Here is a 7311-nt window from a genome sequence, read left to right as displayed (position 1 = left end):
CATCCAATTCCAGGCTAAAGATGACACAAAATAAAGATTTTCTGAAAATAATAGTAAATAGCCAGGATTTTTCTCTCAAGAATGATGGCAAATGTAACCTGACTGAAGGAGGGTGGATCATTATCTAGTGGGATAGGGGGAAAATATCAAGTTCCTAGGCAAGTCAGCATCAGAATATGAGAATTTAGAAAACAGCAGTTCTTATGTAAATGTTGGAAAAATCAATACCTAGCTCTCAATCTGTGCTTTCTTTAACCTCTTGGTATTTATTAGAGCAGGGATAAGCCAGTATTCTAGGTTCACATACGGTTAGTATAAGTAGGATTTGTGATTTATTTTTTAAAAAAATCATTTTTCCTTGGGTTTTGGAACTTAAGCCCAAACCCAGCAAGTTACATCACTTTGTGTTACATATAAATTTTGCAGTTAGCAGTATGGTATACAGTTGCTCACTCAATAATTGTCTTACAGAAACAGTTAATCAGCAGTTCAAAATCACTGTAATTCATTGTGATTATATTTCTGCAAGAGAATTTTCAAGCTTCCATGGTCATACATATCCTCTATTTGATGGTACAGACATTTATCCTGCTATGACTTATTTCATAGAAGACCTTCCAGTCAATAGTGTTTGACTGATTAATTGATAGACAATCTGTGGCTACTTTTCCACTAGATGGCGCTCAGTGTGGCTTACAATTAAAAAAGAAATCCATAAGAACATGTGTAAAAGAAATACTACTAAAAGCATCAACAACAAAAACAACCCAGATCAGCGTTTCCTAATCAGATCTCTTCAAAATTAATCTGATCTAATCTATCCAGAGAATAATAGATTAGGGAAGGTTGCTACAAATGGTCCATATTCCCAATCAGTGGAAAATGTGTCGAGGAAACAATACAAACAGGATCTCCAATTTATAATTCAATTATAATAAGACTATCTATAAATTGGAGGTGCCATTTGCAGTTTTACCCAGCATTTTTTTCCCACTGCTTGCACTGTTTGTTGAGGCTTATGGGAAGTGCGAGGAGGGTTAAGCTATAAAATTGCCTTCCTTTAGTTTAATTACTACCATGCTCATGTTAAACACTTCAGTGCCACCTGTTGCCTGCTCTGCTTTTGACTCACTCCCTTTAACAGCTAATGTAAACTACTGGTTAGAGCCAGGGGTTTCAGGACCCCCCCCCCCCCAATACCTCCTTTAACATCTACCAGGCTTCCTACCCCAACTGCTATTTTTTCAAAAGTTAAAAAAAAAAAAACCCTGATATTTTGCAAAGCAAGGTTGTAGTCTCCAATATTATTTCTGTTTTCAAGAATCGCAATGCCCAGGGAAGAGAAAATAATAAGCAGGCACTAGAATGTGTCCTGAAGGGAAGCATTAAGAAGGAGTTATATATAATTTATAAAATTCCAACTTTCCCATACCGGGAGTCGAACCCGGGCCGCCTGGGTGAAAACCAGGAATCCTAACCGCTAGACCATATGGGAGGGTGTTTTGATAAACTGTGTGACTGTGTGCTTTGTAGTTGATTAGGTCTCTCAAAACTAGAGTGAGCAGATGTTTGAATAAGCAAAGGAAGATGTCGACTATTGGAAAGGATAAGAAGGGGGGGAGGAGAAGACACACTAATTGCTTAACTTTCTTAGTACTTATGACAAAAAAATTGTACATAGGCTTCCATTTATATGAAATTACTTTTTTCCAACATCAGTAAGACTAGTTTTTCAGCTGCAGTATTTTTCCACTTAATGTTTATTTTTGAGAACCTACATTAGCAATAAAAGAGTGTCAACAATGACATAATTTTCAAATTGATATCTATGATTACGCACGCTTTTGCCTCAGATCTTGCTTTGCCTATCTACTCATGACCAGTAAAAGTACTCTTAATTCTGCAAAATGGAGTTGAGTGATTTCTTTCTTGGTTACTGAGGGAGGCTGCCTTGAGCTCACTGCTAAGTGAGACAGTCGTGAAGTGAGTTTTGCCCCACTGTATGACCTTTCTTGCCACAGTTGTTAAATGAATCACTGCAGTTAAGTTAGTGACATGGTTGTTAAGTGAATCTGACTTCCCCGTTGACCTTGCTCGTCAGAAGGTACCAAAAGGGGATCACATGACCCTGGCATATTGCAACCGTCATAAATATGAATCAGTTGCTAAGTGTCTGAATTGTGATCACGTAACCCCAAAGGATACTGCAACAGTTTAAAAACGATCATGTCGCTTTTTTTCAGTGTCGTAACTTTGAATAGTCACTAAACGAACAGTTGTAAATTGAGGATTACCTGTACTTTTACAGAGATATGGGAAATTTAAGTTCAATTTTTTGATCCCTCTCTAATAGCCTTTAGTCCTTATCTCACAAGCTGGTTCTGAGGATAATAGAAGGAACAGAATGACCAATGTATGTTGTTTTAAGCTCTTAGAAAACATGTGGGATTTGATTGTAATAAATAGGCACCAGAGCTTCCAGGAGAAACTCGACTAGTCTGGGGAGATTTGCTCTTCTGGGGAATCTTATATTTATGCATTTATTGAAGTGAGAGGTTATGAGGGAAGGGCTGGTGAAATGAAAAAAGATATGCATGTCACCTAGTAAGACTAATGTAATTTAGGTTACAGGCACCATGTTGATGTTCCTTTTCATTCCCCTCATTTCTTTTTAATTTTGGCTTACTTTTTGGACACCTAAGATCTTGCTTAGTTTACCTCAACAAGTGTTGACCTCAATGCAGTGGTGGATTTCAAATTTTTTTAGAACCTCTTCTTTAGGTGTGGCCTGCTTTGTGGGAGTGGCTTGCCGGCCATGTGACTGGGTGGGAGTGACATGCCGGCCATGTGACCGGGTGGGAGTGGCTTGCCGGCCATGTGACCGGGTGGGAGTGGCTTGCCGGCCATGTGTCCGGGTGGGAGTGGCTTGCTGGCCATGTGACCGGGTGGGCATGGCCAACTTGTAAAATGTGGTGAAACTCACTTAACAATGCTCTTGCTTAGCAACCAAAATGTTGGCTGAAGAACTCTGGCATTGAAGCACGCAAGTCTTAAAGCTGTCAAGTTACAAGACCCTTGCACCCCTAACCCTTTAGGGAAAAAAAATCCCAGGGGTGTTCAAACTTGACAGCTTTAAGACTTGTGGATTTCAGCTCCCAGAATTCCTCCTCCAGTCATGTTGGCTCAGGAACTCTGGCATTGAAGCGTGCAAGTCTTAAAGCTGTCAAGTTACAAGACTCTTGCACTCGTAACCCTTCAGAAAAAAAACCCAGGGATGTTCAAACTTGACAGCTTTAAGACTTGTGGACTTCAACTCCCAGAATTTTCCATTGGTGTGCGAGAACGGAAGATGGCGCCCAGGCGTTTTGCTCCAGACGATAAGGAGAGCAAACGCTGGAAAAACATCTGAAAACCCTGAAATTTATGCACCCGAAGAAGGTTCCGGGGATGTCCGGAATCCAGGGGACCCGAGGAGCCCAAACCTTTGCGGGGGTCGCCGTTTCTGAGCGACCCCGGACAGTACGATCTCGAAGGTCTGTGAACTGCGAGCCGCCCGCGTTATCCGACAGTGGGGGGGGGGGGCGGCGTCGTGTCAGCGTTTTTCGATCCAGGCGATTTTCTTTGGTCTATTGAGCCACAGCACTGGGGTTTTACGGGACTATTGCCGTCTTGGAAGGAGAGAGAATTTATAGGGCCAGCCCAGTCCCTTGCAGGGGTCGCCGTTTCTGGACGCCCCCGGGCTCTACAACTTTGGGGTTTTGGGTTCCGTGAGCTGTTTGCATTACTTGGCGGTGGGAGGAGTAACATCACGCCGGCTGCAACGGTGGTGGCTTCTGGCCTCTCTACCTGGCTTCTCTACCTGGCTTATCGAACTTTTTCTACCAGGCTTATTGAACTGCCTCATTGGGGCTGTGTGAGACCATTATCATCTTGGAGGGAGAGAGAACGTATCGGAGCAGTGTGGGGACTGAGCAGAGTGGATGGGTGGCTTCCCCCGACGCTGCACCAGCCCCTCCGGATGGCCCCTTTTTCCATCCAGCCTTACTTCCCTCCCAGCATTGCCTCCTCCCTTCTTTATCCCTGCCCAGTCAGGTGGCTCCCTGGATGCATTTTATTTCCTGCCTCCCTTTGCTTCGGTGAGGCTCTGCCTTGTGTCTTCCACGTACCATCTGGCGCCCCCTTATGGTGGGTTTTTAATTTCCAGCCACATCTGATTGTGGTGTTTGGTTACCCAGACTTGCTAGCCAAGTTCCATCTGTCTTTGGTCCTGCTATCTCAGTTCCATCTGGTTCCAGACCTGCTAGCTCAGCTTTATTTGGCTTCGAGTACCATCAGCATCATTACCTACCACTATTATCCTGGGAACTCTATTTGGAGCAGCACTGGTGGAAGACGACCTCCTATCCCCTTTATTTATTCCGGACTCTTTGGACTTATCCAGACCAACAGAAGAGGGGAATACGAACTACCCCCCCGTATACCTTCTCCGGACTATAACTGGACGCTAATCACAACATCTATTTTAATTACTTTAATTATGGAGAGCCATTTGGCTCGATCTGGACTCGCTTTTTAACAACGTAATAAGTGCGCAATTCTATTTTTTTCTTCCTTTTTCTATCTTTTTCTATCTTTTTCTTACTGTGTTTGGGATATGTTAGGAGTATGTATGAGATTGAATGAATGATCCCACTTTTTATCATTATTATTGTTGTATTTTTGTGTTTTAATCACCACGTGGGGATTGTTTGAGTGAGTGAATGAGTATGTATGATTCGGAGGACCTGGTGGGATTTGCGGGGGCCACCGGGGTGGTTGGGGGAACTACATCCACGGGAGAGGGTCGGAGCATTGCGGTCATAACAGGGAGAGGCAGATACGGCGGGGACTTTAGGGCTGGCCATTACCGGGGAAGGAGGGTTCGCTATATCACAGAGATCCCTCCTTCCGGCCCTATGAGTCCCACTCCAAGGTCAGATGGCGCGAGTAGTCAGGACCCTGGCCTCAGGCTGTTGTCGCTAAATGCCAGGTCTGTAGTTCACAAGGCTCCCCTCGTCCGGGACTTGATAACAGACGAGGGCGCAGACCTGGCATGTATTACTGAGACATGGCTGGGCACGGAGGGAGGAGTCCCCCTCGTAGAGATGTGCCCAGATGGATTTCAGGTGCTTCATCAGCCGAGAGCCCAGGGAAGGGGTGGCGGTGTGGCTATTGTAATCCGGGAGTCTTTAGTACCTCGTAGGATCCCTGCTCCGGAGCTTGTCGGGTGTGAGTCCCTACTGGTGACGCTGGACCTCAAGGGTCAAGTGGGTTTGCTGCTTACGTACCTGCCTCCCAACTGCGTTGCAGCAGCCCTCCCCTCGCTCCTCGAGTCAGTAGCCGAGCTGGCAGTTGAGTTCCCTAGGCTTATGGTTCTGGGGGACTTCAATTTGCCTTCGCTCGGTGAACACTCTGATGGAGCGCAGGAGTTCATGGCTTCCATGACAGCCATGGGCTTGACCCAGGTAATTCGAGGCCCAACCCACTCAGCGGGTCACACGCTCGACCTCGTATTCCTCTCGGAGCAGTGGAGTTATGATCTTGGTCTGAGGGGAAATGAGATCATTCCCCTGTCGTGGTCAGACCACTGCCTACTGAGGCTAGACTTCCGGAGGCCAAACCCCCACCGTAGGGAGGAGGAACCGACCAGGTGGTTCCGCCCCAGGCGACTTATGGACCCAGTAAGGTTCCAGACGGAGCTTGGGGTTATTCCAGATGCTCTCGCCCACAGTTCGGCGGAGACTCTTGCTGCTGCCTGGCACTCGGCAGCATCAGAGTCTCTGGACCGGATTGCGCCACTACGGCCCCTCCGGGTCAGCGGCCCACGGAGGCCTCCTTGGTTCACCGAGGAGCTCCGTGAGATAAAGCGCCGGAGGAGACGCCTAGAGCACCTGTGGAGGTCCGATAGGTCCGAGTCGAGCCGGGCACTGTTGACATCTTGCACCAAGGAGTATATTCGGGCTCTAAGAACAGCCAAAAGATCACACATTGCCTCCTTGGTAGCGTCCGCCGAGTCCCGCCCAGCCACCCTGTTTAGGATAACCCGCTCCCTCCTAAATAGGAGGGAGATGGAGAACCCCTTACAGGGTAAGGCTGAGGAGTATGTACAGTTCTTGGCGGACAAAGTTGCTCGGTTTCGATTGGACCTGGACTCCACTCCTGCAGATCCAGCCGAGACACAAGGGAATGATCTGGCAGACCATCTCTGGGTTGAGTTTCAGGATGTTGCCTCCGGGGATGTGGACAAGGCTATGCGAGCTGTGAGTGCCTCCACCTGTATACTGGACCCGTGTCCCTCCTGGCTGGTTGCCAACAGCAGTGAGGTGACACGAGGCTGGATCCAGGCGGTTGTTACCACCTCTCTTCGGGAGGGGCATCTCCCCACCGCGCTGAAGGCGGCGGTGGTGAGACCCCTCCTGAAGAAACCATCCTTGGATCCAGCAGTTCTTAACAACTACCGTCCAGTCTCCAACCTCCCCTTTGTGGGGAAGGTTGTTGAGAAGGTGGTGGCCTTCCAGCTTCAGCGTACCTTGGAGGAAGCTAACTATCTTGACCCCTTCCAGTCTGGCTTCAGGCCGGGTTACAGCACAGAAACCGCTTTGGTCGCATTGACCGATGATCTCTGGAGAGCCAGAGATGGAGGCTATGCGTCCATCCTGGTTCTCCTTGACCTCTCAGCGGCTTTCGATACCATCGACCATGGTATCCTTCTGCGACGACTGCGGGAGGTGGGGGTGGGCGGCACTGTTTTGCAGTGGTTCTCCTCCTACCTCTCGGACAGGTCGCAGTCGGTGTTGGTGGGGGGGCAGAGATCGTCCCCGAGGCCCCTTACTTGTGGGGTGCCGCAGGGCTCGGTCTTATCCCCCCTACTATTTAACATATACATGAAACCGCTGGGCGAGATCATTCGGAGGCACGAGATAAAATACCATCAGTATGCGGACGATACACAGTTGTATCTGTCCGCCCCGTGCCAACTCAATGAAGCGGTGGAAGTGATGAGCCGGGGCCTTGAGGCTGTCAAAGACTGGATGAGAGCTAACAAACTGGTGCTCAACCCGGAAAAGACCGAGTGGCTGTTGTGTTTTCCTCCCAATAATTTGGCTAATGTTCCATCAATCAGGCTGGGGGGACAAAATTTATACCCCTCAGACAGGGTCCGCAACTTGGGAGTCCTCCTGGACCCACAGCTGAGTTTTGACCATCATTTGTCAGCTGTGACCAGGGGGGCATTTGCTCAGGTTCGCCTGATGCGCCAGTTGCGGCCCTACC

The 7311-nt window shown here is 47.9% G+C and overlaps 1 non-coding gene across 1 annotated transcript; it reads right to left on the bottom strand.

The window, feature by feature from the left end:
• Positions 1 to 1423: 1423 nt before the first annotated feature.
• On the bottom strand, positions 1424 to 1495 carry TRNAE-UUC. Its single transcript has one exon. It is a non-coding gene; the product is annotated as a tRNA-Glu (tRNA).
• Positions 1496 to 7311: the final 5816 nt, after the last annotated feature.

This window comes from Thamnophis elegans, chromosome 2, assembly GCF_009769535.1.
Source record: "Thamnophis elegans isolate rThaEle1 chromosome 2, rThaEle1.pri, whole genome shotgun sequence".
NCBI lineage: Eukaryota > Metazoa > Chordata > Lepidosauria > Squamata > Colubridae > Thamnophis > Thamnophis elegans.
Note: the sequence above shows the minus strand (reverse complement) of the source record. Positions and strands in the feature narration are given on the sequence as shown.